The sequence below is a fragment of the Panthera uncia genome, chromosome E1 (genome assembly GCF_023721935.1).
Source record: "Panthera uncia isolate 11264 chromosome E1, Puncia_PCG_1.0, whole genome shotgun sequence".
NCBI classification, from domain to species: Eukaryota; Metazoa; Chordata; class Mammalia; order Carnivora; family Felidae; genus Panthera; species Panthera uncia.
In genome coordinates, this window is record NC_064814.1 from 21,572,757 (window position 1) to 21,586,116 (window position 13,360).

The 13,360-nt window shown below is 37.7% G+C and overlaps 1 long non-coding RNA gene across 1 annotated transcript in view; it reads right to left on the reverse strand.

Annotated features, from left to right (window-relative positions):
- LOC125926711 (uncharacterized) overlaps positions 1–13,360 on the reverse strand; it is a 253,937-nt gene that overhangs the window by 19,188 nt on the left and 221,389 nt on the right. The window lies entirely within an intron of this gene.

Below are 13,360 nucleotides of genomic sequence, written 5' to 3' on the forward strand. Positions count from 1 at the left end.
GTGTTAAAACAACAACAACAACAACAACAACAACCTTGGAAGATATGTATCAATGGAAACCATAGTTATAAAGGCACCAGAATTAAACTCAGTATAAATAATAAGTAGAAAATAAAGCATAGCTGGAGAGAGAATTAGTGAACTGGAAGGCATACATCAAGAAATTATTCAGGAGCACCTGGGTGGCTCAGTTGGTTAACCATCTGACTTTGGCCAGGTCATGATCTCACAGTTCCTGAGTTCCAGCCCCATGTTGGGCTCTGTGCTGACAGCTCAGAGCATGGAGCCTGCTTTGCATTCTGTGTCTCCCTCTCTCTCTGCCCCTCCCCCACTCATTCTCTCTCCCTCTCTCTCTTGCTCTCTCTCAAAACATGAATAAACATTAAAAAAATTTTAAAAAAGAAATTATTCAGAATGCTATACAGAGATGAGAAATCTATAAAATGAGAAAGAAAGGTTAAGCATGGAGAAGATCTATCACGTGTTTAAAAGGCATTCCAGGAGAGAATAGGGAAAACATGGGGTAGGAAATATTCACAGAGAAAGTAACTAAGAAAATTCAAGAATTGTTTGAAGACTCAAATCCTTAGATTACGGAGTCAAATATACATTTGAAGCAGTATTTTTTTAAAAACTCACAAACCATTACTAAAGAAACTATACAACTTCAAAGACAAAGAGAACATTTTAAACACATCAAGAGGAAAAAAAACAGGACAGGTTGCCTGCAAAAGAAGCCCAATTATAGGAATAGAAAATTTCTTAACGAAAACACATGAACTCAGAAAACAGAAGCATATCTCTCAAACAAAAGAAAAAAATAACTCTCGGGGCACCTTGGTGGCTCAGTTGGTTGGGTGTGACTTCAGCTCAGGTCCTGATCTCACAGTTCATGAGTTCAAGCCCCACATTGGGCTCACTGCTGTCAGTGCAGAGCTTGCCTCAGATCTCTTGTTCCCCACCCCACCCCTCCTTCACTCATGCTAACACCCTCTCTCTCAAAAATAAATAAAACATTTTTAAAAATAATGCTTTACCTTAGACTGTAAGTCATACTAAACACAAACTTCAAGATGACATAAAATAAAGACATTTTCAGACATTGAAACTCAAAACTCAAAATTACTTATTACCAGTAAACAACATGAAATGAACCACCAGCCTTGCTGCAAACTATCTCTTTGACCAGAGCCAGCAGCATGAACATTACTTAAAAGGTAACAGAAATGTAGCATCTTGTGTCTCATTTAGAACTTCTCAAACCTTAATGGAAAAAAAAATTAGTTGTTTAGAAGGTACGTGAGGAAAGAAATTGGTAAACATGTGGGGAAATCTAGACAATGTTCATATAAAACATCAACAAATAATTTAGTTGGCAAAGAAAGAAATGTAGAAATAAAGTAATAAAAAGAATGATATGTAAGATGGGAATAAGATAATAATAGCTATACATTTTAAGGTCTTCATAATATAGGGGAAGTACTATTGATTTTTTATTATGCTAAATGAAATTAGTCAATCAGAGAAAGACAAATATCATATGACTCCACTCATATAAGGACTTTAAGATACAAAACAGATGAACATAAGGTAAAGAAGCAAAAATAATATAAAACAGGGAGGGCGACAAAACAGAAGAGACTCTTAAATATGGAGAACAAACAGAGGGTTACTGGAGGGGTTCTGGGAGGGGGGATGGGCTCAATGGGTAAGGGGCATTAAGGAATCTACTCCTGAAATCATTGTTGCACTATGTGCTAACTAACTTGGATGTAAATTAAAAAAAATAAAAGTAAAAAAATAAAAATAAAATAAGGAGAAGTAAAATTGGATCTATATCTTCCTAAGCAGTAGATGGCAAATATATATTTTATTTACTTTTTATCAGCAAGTACTACTTTCTCAGCCCACAATGTTCTTTATATTAAATAATGATCCTGTTCAGAAACTTCCCACCTTTGTATGATTCTTTTGCTTCTCTTCTCATTAGCCTCTATTTTAAAGAAAGCATAGTCTAAAATAAATATCTCCATTTTGCTATTACCTACACACTCCTTAAAGACATGCCATCTGGCTTCTTCCCTTACCATCTTAAAAACCTCTTTGCTAAAAGTCACTGTTGACATTCTAGTTAGAAAATCCAATGGCTTGGGGCGCCGGGGTGGCTCAGTCAGGTGAGCGTCCGACTTTGGCTCAGGTCATGATCTCATGATTCATGATTTTGGGCCCCACCTCGGGCTCTGTGCTGACAGCTCAGAGCCTGGAGCCTGTTTCGGATTCTGTGTCTCCCTCTCACTCTGCCTCTCCCCTGCTTATGCTCTGTCCCTCTTTCTCTCTCTCTCTGTCTCTCTCAAAAATAAATAAACATCAAAAAAATTTGAAAAACATAATAAAAGAAATCCAATGGCTTATTCTTTGTTAGGCTCTATCAATTTCTGTAAAGTCTTGCTCCTCAAAGTATATAGTCTATGGACCTGTGACATCCGTATCATCTGGGAAGCTTGGTAGGAATGCAGAATCTCTGGCCGCACTTCAGACCTACTGAATTAGAGTCTGGGGTTTACGAGACTCTGGTGATTCATATACACATTAATGTTTGAGAAGCACTGCTGTAAAATACTTGACATTGTGGACCACCCATGAGTCCTTGAAATTCTCTTCTCTTGTGCTTTCCTTATTGCCTTCTTTATTATAATAGGAATTATTATTTTTTTTCATTATTTCTGGTTGATTTTTCTCCTTCCATTGCATAGATGCAGTTATTTACCAAATTCTTCATCTTGGCCCTTGCTTAACTCCCCCTGTCCCCCACCGCCACCCGCATCTTCTCTCTTTCACTCTCAGGAATCTATCCCAGTTCATGTCTTCCGTTACCTTCCTAGATAGGTTGTTTGTTAACTTCAGAAAAAAAAAATGGCTGTTTGTTAAAAATAAAATTTCTGGGGCCCCTCACTAAACCAGCTTCTAAACCAGCAGGTCTAGTTTAGGTTCAGGAATATGCATTTCGAAAGCACCCCCTTCCCAGCCCCAAGTAATTCAGATGCAGCCAGTGCATACATTTTTATTTGGGAGCAAATGCAGTTGATTAGAAAATGGTTATGTAGATCTCCAATCTTGGCTATGTTATTAGTCATTGTAGGGCAAGTAGAAATAAACCCCCAAATATCATTGGCTTAAAGAACTAAAAGTTTGCTTGCTTGCTTGCTTGCTTGCTTGCTTATATCATAGACACCATCCTGAAGGTATCTCTGTCCCTGATGCCATTCAGGGATATGGGCTCTTTGCTCATCTGGCTTGGCCAACCCAATTCACTTCACTTCCAGTCATACAAAAGGCAGGGAAAGAGAAAGAAGTAGAATGATGCACATATGCTAAGGACATGCCTGGAAATGGTGTGCCTCAGTTCTGCCCCCATCCTGTTGTCAAACTGGTCACCTGGCTACAAACATAATGCAAGGAAGACTGGGAAGCATAATCTTCCTGTCTATGTGGGAGGAGTAAGTGGAACAGGTGAACATTTAGCCAGTCTCTGCCACAACCCTTAATCTCTGGTCTCACGTTTCCAGCTACCCACAGGGTATCTTCTGAGACCAACTGCCCACAGGATATCTTCTCTTGAGTGTTGACTAATGAAACCAAGTCATTATATTTTAAATGGAAGTAGAAGTAATGCCTGAATCTCCATGTCCCTTTCCCAGATCGAGCTTCCTCTTCAATTTATTCATTTTGTCAATGGAATTACCTTTCTGGGCACAGAGGCTTACAGCCTGGACATCTTTATCTCCACTCTTCCCCATAACTACACCCAACTACTTGCCAAATCTTATTGCTTCTGTCTTGAAAATATTTCTTCCAACCTCCTACTTCATCACATCCTCAGTGGCATTGCCCAATTCTGGTCCATGTTATCCATTTCTTAAAATATTTCCTTTTTCTCCAATGCATGACACTTCAGCCATCCATTCTCTTTTATATTCTTGTCCTCATTTGGCTCTATGTTTCTCATTGGCTAGGTGGCCCCCTACTGATGTCCTTTGCACAGTATAAATACTACATAACAATTACACAGCATTAATCACATGTCAAGTGCTGGGTTAGTATTTTACATGGAGTGAACGTTATTATCACCCTTTTCTTTGTGAATAGATAAACAAGGCTCAGGGGTAAAGTATTTTCACTGGCTGGCAAATGAAGACTAAGGATTTAAACCATGTAATTTGTAGGACCTCCTAAATTCTAAAGCCCCTGTTTCATTATAAACAAACTACCTCATAATATCTACATCTTTACAATCTGCTCCATCCTCTTTTTGAACCTAACTGAAACCGGGATTTCTCCTGTGAACCCCACTTTTTATTGAGTCCCATCTAGCGCTTGGTTTTTATTCATTCACACAGCATGTGACTCACACAGTCCAAAGTGTGGGTAAGTTTTGTCTCATCCTGAGACTTTCTGTCTATTCTTATCTATTCTTGAAAACAAGCAAAACAAAGCAAACGCTTTCTTTTCTTTTAGGAATCAAATTATTCATCTATATTCCTCTCAACTTTTTTTATGAACATGTATCGAGTTCTTTACTAATAAAATCATTCACTTTCTTTTTGTGGATTACTTGTAGACATCTCACTTTTTGTAGATCCTATAGGTCCAACTTTTATTTTTTATTTATTTATTTTTTTAATGTTTATTTTTTGAGAGAGAGAGAGAGAGTGACACAGTGTGAGTGGGGGAAGGGCAGAGAGAGAGAGGGAGACACAGAATCCAAAGCAGTCTCCAGGCTCTGAGCTGTCAGCACAGAGCCGGACATGGGGCTTGAACCCACAAGCTGTGAGATCATGACCTGAGCCGAAGTCAGACGCTTAACTGACTGAGCCACCCAGGCGCCCCTAGGCCCAACTTTTAGTAGATGATGTGCATATCAGTGTAAACGTTATATTCAACATGCTGGCTTTGTATTTCCTTAAATTTGTAGCTTCGTTTACTTCACCTTTACTCTTTCAACAACTTCCTCACTTTCAAGATTGACCTCTAGTTTTGCCATATTCGCAACTTAAACTGTAATATTTCAATTCATAGCTCTCCGGCTTGGCATTCTCTCATTCTTACTCCATATGATCTTTAAATTCAGGGTGGCTGCTGGTCCCGTGAGCTCCTGTATATTTTTCCGGTTTATTCATGTAAAAACAAACAATGCTTGTTTTTATTGCTTTTCTATTGGAATGGTATCGGGCAGCTGGAGAAAGCCCTCCATCTGTACTGAATCCTAGTTACTCTCTCTTGTCTCTTCTTCCTTTACTTACCTTCCATTACTTACCGGGAACTTGTTTCCTGGTACCAGTAAGTGACACTATCTCTACTCCTTTATCTATGACATAAAGCCTTTATTCTAATAAGAACAAAAAGTCAACTTCATATGTAAAAAAGTGAGCTAATTCTATTGACATGCAGTCATTCTTCATTCACTAAACAAGGGCCAAATATCAACAGAGGCCAAAGACTTTATTTAACATTACCTCATTATTAACTAATGTATTCATTATTATCTAATGGGTAACATAAATGGATGTTGTAATTGATTGAAAGTACAGACACGTGTGTGGGTACATGTGCATTTGTGCACACCTAGGTATGTAAAATTTAATAAAAGAAAGTTAAGATAGGATTGTTGAATCAGAGACAAAACTGGTTAATGCCATACAGGGCAATATACCTTTGGGGATTATCATTTCACTCGTCAGAAATCATTTGTGTCTTTACTGGACAAAAATCTATGTCTTCCTGTTTGCCTCTACAAAATACGCAGACAATAGAAAGCCTAGCACTTCTCTGAAAGGATTCCCAGTAATCTCTTTGGCCTATTTTTACGTCTTGGATTATTTTTGATTATTTAGATTATTTTTCTAGTGTTCCCCCTTGTCCATCCGGCTCTTGTGATCATAAACAAGCTTCAAAACTCATTCTTCTGACCAAGAAAGGCTAGTTTTGTTACCTTTGACCGGCAACAAGAGCATAAACTAACCATGTAACTCTCCCTGAATTTACTATGAAAATCTACAATCTTATAGGATTGAGTAAACATGATTGCCAGAGAATTTACTTCTGTTTGGGAAATTTTCACAAGGAATCTCGATTAGACTTTTCAAAAGCCTCTCTCATTTACTTCTCTATCCTGAGGCCAGGAAACCAAGCCCAAGGCATTCGCTTTACCAAATGTCACTCATAGTACTTATGAATGTGGGTGGGTTTCTCTCTTCTTTTAGTCTGCAAATTCTTCTAAAGTTCCTGACCTTCCAGGAAGTGGTTCCTTTCTTACCTGTGAGCCAAGCCTGAGTCCGTGTTCCTGGAAAAATTTTACAGGCATTGGTTCCACACATAAAGTCAATCCTTATTCCTGAATACTAGGCTTGTAAGACCTGAATAAATGAGACTCATTCTCAAACATGGCACTTCTATGTGATCCTGGTTGCACAATTCATTTGTCCAATTGTGACCTGGTACAAAGGAGGACAGATTTTTATGAAGCTCAGTAAAAGTATTGGTTCCTGAATTATGAGAGACAGTGAGGTGTAACACCACTTAAAAATGTTTTATTTCAGCTTACAAATGCCTGCTAAGTTGATATCCAGAGAATGATACAGAAGAATATTAAGAAATGGTGCTAAATTATATTCCATTTAAACAAGTAAGCTTTTCTTATTAGTTCATTATGTTCTATGTAATATATTCACGGGTTGGACATTGGGAGTGAATCATCTGCTTTCATGAAGTATGTCTGTTTCTGGACTAAAAAGAACACTGGAAACCCTGACTCAGCCTACTAAAGCCTTCTGAAAATTGTCTAAGCGATGTTAGCTTAGAAACCTAACCAAGAGTGTGTTCTTAGACATATCAAAAGTTCAGATAATCTCTTTACAGGACTGTGAGATTCCCCTTTTGAAGACACAAATTTCTGTAGCAGAGACTTCAGGCAAGCACCACAGGAAAACAAAAAGCAATTTGATACTGAGATGAAAGGCTGTGGTTAATTTACTACAGTAAGCAAAAATATAATGGTGGACATCAAATTCTATTGGAGTATGTTCTAAAACATTTTATGGAGAGGAATCGATATCCTTGAGGATAAGAATATATTATGAACAGGATATGGGAATTTAAGAAACAGAACAAATGAGCACAGGGGAAGAAAGAGAGAAAGAGGCAAACCAAGAAACCAACTCTAAACTCTAGAGAACAAACCAATGGTTACCAGAGGGGAGGTGGGTGGGGGATGGGTGAAATAGGTGATGGATAAAAAAAAGAATATTTTAGGAACAGAGAAAGCACTGAAGAACATATAGAGCTTTACCATAATACGTATTATATATGTGGTGATTGATAGATAAAGATAAATACAGAGGTACACACACAGAATAATTGCATTTCAGCTACGTTGGCTTAATCTAGAAAAGGCTGAACATCCCCTCTAATCTGACAGTTGTTCCTATGCAGCTTTTATAATAGCGTTGAGTTAATTAAGAAGCATAGGGCATCTGAGACAATCGTAATTATTGCTAGCATCTCTCTTTAGAAGATGAAGGAACAAACTACTGTGATTTTCCAGGAGTCCTCTAAGAAGTCCTAAAGAGAGTTTTAGGTGTGAAAGATGTCTTGACTTTGTTCCCTACTTTTAGGGTCTGATCTTGGGGAGACAAAATTAAACGTATTAACTCAAGAAAGTTTGGCACTTAATTGTAATAGGCTTATCGGGGCCTGAGGAAAAAAAAATTGGTTATTTATTTACAATAAAATGACACTAAGCTATTCTAAAAATAATATGGCAAAGAAACATGATTATAAAGAACTTTATCACAAGGAAGGATGTTATAAAAGATAATTAAAGGAAAGATGAAGTGGAGACAAATCACATAATTATTGTAAGATATGGAATCTCTGCTATCTGGGCAGATTACACAGACAATAAAAAAATTATCAAAAAACCAACTCGAATTGAATTAAAGACTTAAATGTAAGACCTGCCAACATAAAACTCCTAGAAGAAAACATAGGTACAAACTTATGTGGTGATGTAGGTCAATTATATCTGAATAAAACTAGAAAAGTAAAGCCAACTTATAACACCTGCTTGTTAAGAGCTCTAAGAACAATTTATCCATTTAAACTGAGTAAAACAGTTTGAATATTGCTTTAATATAATTGTTTGACAATAAAGAGTTCACCAGTTTTTTTCCCTTCTCTTAAATAAACCCGTTAACCAGAGCCAATTTTGGAAAGTTCTAACACATTTTTAGTATTTCTTTTCAGACTCAGTATTTGCAGGTCTTATAAACCAAAGCAAATAAAAATGCCCTTTCTGCAAACTTTTTCCAGCTTCTTATATCCATTTGTGCTTTGTCCCTCACTATCATTTCTCATGTTCTGGAACAACCAGGCACTTAAAGGGAAAACTTACTCTGTTTACCTTGATGAACTTACACTCATTCAATGACCTAGCTTATGTATTCACACTTCTGTGCTACCACTGGCCCAGTGTAATTTCATGTTCTGAAATATATTAGTTGTAACTTTAAACCAAGCAAATAACTTCTATTTCACAGAGAAAGCTGAGAGGTAGATAATTACTAGTCTATGGGGGTGTTTGATGGTATGTGATAATGAAATATTTCCAGCAACAGGAACACTACAAATAATGTGCCTGAGGTAGGAACGTGTTTGATGTCTTTAGAGAATGCCAAGAAACATGTTGTACATAATGCATCATACAGGCATGAGGGATGTTTGAGAGCAGGCATAAAATTCAGGGGAGAAGGATCACTGATGCCAGGAAGCTCTTTCACAAACCTGCTAGAAATCTATAGACTCAAGGGGAAGAACATGGGTTCTATTCTACTTCTAGAAGTTCTGTATATCTGCATCCAATAGGCAGGGTGGTCCCACTAAAGTCGTTTTTGCTTGTTTTGTTTTTGTTTTTTTTTAAAGAAAAGAACTGATGGGAGTGCCTGAGTGGCTCAGTCCTTTGAGCATCTGACTTCTGCTCAGCTCATGATCTCAGGATTAGTGAGTTTGAGCCCCACGTCCGGCTCTGTGCTGACAGCTCAGAGCCTGGAGACTGCTTCAGATTCTGTCTCCTTCTCTTTCTGCCCCTCCCCCCGCCTCCCCCAACCATGCTCTGTCTCTCTCTCTCAAAAACAAATAAATGTTAAAAAAAAAATTTAAAAAAAAGAAAAGAACTGAAATGTTTTATTGTATCTTAGGAAGATAAACATGGCAAAAGTCTGCTGGTTGGATCAGAGTGGATAAAATGAAGAACCAGAGATGTTAGTTATGTGGAAAGAGAATCAGATGGGGAACGCAGAGACACAAATTTAAACCTCAAACACGCAATTTACTAGCTGTGTGATCTTAAGCAAACACTTGATCTAAAGTTTTTCATACTGTGGGATGCAACCTATCAATTTAGTTGGTTGTGATCAGCATTTTAAAAGTGGAATAGAATGTCATAATATGGAATAGATATAAAATAGGAGAGTGCTTTGTAAGGGAAAGTACTGTCTCATGAAATTTTATTTCAGATATACTATACAATATATAGCTATATATGTGCTTAGCATCTTACAAAGCAACATGTATTTCTTACCCTGGGTTGTCTTTTTACAAGTTGCCTTTCATTGTGTATATTTTCATTAACAGAAGAGAAGGTAAAATGTCTGCTTTTATTGTTCTGCCATGTGGTGTTGGAAAGAAAAGGATAACTAAAATGGATATGCACAAAAACATCATATAAACAGCATGATACAAATGAACAACGGGTGATTGATATTATTATGATTTCTTCTACTACTGTTACTATTTCTACTAGTGCTGTTATTTCACCTAGGATGAAATGAACTTTGAAATTTCCATGCTCATGCTTCGGAGGGGAAGAAAAAGGAATGAATGAATGTGAGACCTTAATTTCTTGCTGTTTGTTTTCTTATCTTCTCCCTAAATCCCAAACAAGATTCTATTGTAATCTAGTGCAGAGTATTTAAAAAAGTAAAGATGATTCTAGGGGTGCCTGGGCAGCTCAGTCAGTTGAGTGTCCAACTCTTGATCTCGTCTCCGGTCTTGATCTTAAGGTTTGTGGGTTCAAGCCCTGCATCAGGCTCCATACTCATAGCACAGAGCCTGCTTGGGATTCTCTCTCTCTCTCTCTCTCTCTGCCCCTTCCCCACTCATGCTCTCTCTCTCTGTCTTTCTCTGTCTCTCTCAAAAAATAAATAAATAAGCTTTAAAAAAAAAAGAGGAATCTTGTGTTAGGGATATGGGTGACACACACACAAGTCATTGAAGAAGGGATTTATTTTAGAGGTAATTATTTAAATGCTTTAAAATGTCTTTATTCTAGGGGCGCCTGGGTGGCTCAGTCGGTTGGGCGGCCGACTTCGGCTCAGGTCATGATCTCACAGTCCATGAGTTCGAGGCCCGCGTTGGGCTCTGTGCTGACAGCTCAGAGCCTGGAGCCTGTTTCGGATTCTGTGTCTCCCTCTCTCTGACCCTCCCCTGTTCATACTCTGTCTCTCCCTGTCTCAAAAATAAATAAAACATTAAAAAAAAGTCTTTATTCTAAATTGTAATTGTATGATCACACCTCTGCTTTGCCCCCTCAACTGTGAACCTCTTAATTCATCTTTGCATTCCAAGAAGCTAAGACAATGTCTCACATACAGTAGATACTCAATTCATACAGTATTTACAGTGAGCTTTTAAATATTTGATCATTTCCATCCTTGCCTGAAAATGCTGCAAATGTTCTCCAATGGGAATCAGAATAAAACCTTGAATTACAAGGTCCCACCATCGTGACCTAGTGCCTGCCTACTCTCTGACCCCGTGTTCTATGAATTTTCACATTGGCCCATGATCAGCCACACTGGCCTTCTCTCTTGCTCTCACACTTAACACACCTGTTCCCTCCTTGAGCCATTGCAGTACTTGCTCTGTTGCTGTGGATCGCCCTTTTACTCAACAACTCCCACAGGTCAACAACTGTCTCTCTGCCCCTCCCCCATTCATTCTCTCTCTCTCTCTCTCTCTCTCTCTCTCTCTCTGTTTCTCTCTCTCTCCCTCTCTCTCTCTCAAAAATAAATAAATGTTAAAAAAATTAACACTCTTATTTTCTTATTTTCTGCTCTGGCACCTAGAATATTTAACAGATGTGATCGCTTCAACGGCTTTACTCACTATTCGCTCATTAGCAAAAGAATAAATTATATGTGGAAATTGCCTGTGGTTGAGTCATTTATAAACTGTCACATGCTTTACAGCCTTTTTCTGCAAAATCACCTTAAATAAACCAAAGGAAATGTTTGCAAGAAGATATTTTACAACTTTTACATGTGATTTGTTTTTGCTTCCTACTTTCTCTTAGACTTGGTCTTATGCCTATAATCTTATTCCTTATGTGTACTTTTATCTATAATATTCTGACCTAATGCTTATCTTGGGATAACCTTGCACAGTAATTCCTCTTCATCTTGGATAGCCAGAATAATAGAATGGTAAGGTGCTTTGGAATCCTAGAGCTTGTGAATTGCTGGTAGTCACAGACATTGACATACCCAATAATTTCAGCAGTTTGCTGTTAGAAATCCATAAACCCAGTAGAAATCCATCAGTCAAACACCACAAAATTTTGTTTAATTCCAACACCTTGGGTATATGAAGGAATAGAATGAATCCCCTGGAAACAAAGACTATGCCCAAAGGCAGACAACAAAGGGTATCTGATTTCCTAAATCTTCAGAGTCTCCATCACACAAAGCTACTTTGTAACCAGGTTGCCATTGGTCTAGAATCAAATCTGGTATTCTTTTCTGCCAAATGAGAATTCCATTATGGATACATCTATGAGAAATAGTTTATTAATCAGTATAATGCTATATTGACGTATACCAGGATATATATCAGAGTATCAATATATCAGGATTGATTCCTGATACATTGTTTCTGATAAGAGCAGAATTATTTTATATTTTAATTATCTATAAAATCTCCAATGTCACTGAAGCTTCTTAAGATCTGTAAAGTATTTCCCCATGTTCCTTGAAGACTACCCACTTATTTTACCTGAGCTATTTATGATATTGTAACCAAAAATCATTTGAATTTATACAGAAATTTTCCTTTAAAAAGCCTATTCAAGTTGGTCATAGTTTGGATGTTTTGGAAATCAGGCTTCCTACGAAAAAGTTTTGAGTAAACGTGGCTTGGGAGGTGTTGCTATCAAACTCTAGTAGGGGAAAGAGTAAGGCAGGAAAAGAAAAACCAATCAAGGGTACGTGATTAAGCTTGTTCTCACTATAAGCAGGTGAGTCCAGTCCTGCTGAAGAACTCTAGGAGACTGGTTTAGAATACCTCTGAACTGGCCACCCAATAACTTCTGTCATTGTTTGAAGTCTCATTCTGGGGACCTTCATTTCTCTGACACTTCTAGCTTGCCTTGTGCCCAAGCTAAATATAACCTTTGAGTAGAAAATCTCAGGTGTTTATAGTGTCAAGAAAAGCTGAGATTATACAGCTATGCTACTGACAATGCCTGCCCTATCTTATGTCTGATAACCAAGTGATATATGTCGTGATCACCAATATTTATGTGACCTGTACAAACAAAGCTGCTCCGTTGTATGGATTTCATACAACAATACATCAGTCACCTCCAAACACAAGATAATTAGAAATCCATTTAAATCTCTACTAAGTTTCTGGTTCCCGGTAAGATGGAGTAAGTACACAACACTCTGTTTCTTTTTGTTTGTTTGTTTGTCTCTTATATTTACTATAGATGCAAAACTTGAACAGATCATATACAGCAGCTATCTGAAAACTACGCAAAGTCAGTAGAAGGTAAATTGGGGTGGTGTGGAGAACAAGAGTTCAATATACCATTGAACTTATTGTGAATTTACAAACAGTCTTCTTACAGTCCTCCAACCTGAATGAAATTGGGCATAGACACCAGAGTGGGCTTTGGCACAGACAGAAAAGCTAGAGAAGATGCCCTCCAGGCCTGCCTCCAGGAAAGAGAACTGACCATGAGAAAGTACAGAAATCGCTCTCTGGTTTTATTTCACCTTTTCTTCATACTTGTACATTTCAGCCCTGAAACAATTCAGTATCTTCAGTAATGGTGAGGCCAGAAAGAACCAAAATTCTAGGAGAAGGGAATTTTCTCTTTGATTAGTACACTGTGATCCCAAGAGGGTGGAGGCAATCAAGAAAGTACATGAAGGGATAGAGATGTTAAAGCTCCAGCTTTTCTGGTTGGAGGAATAAAAAGGTGAGCCTCAGAGGAAAGCAAAAACAAAACAAACAAAGAAACAAA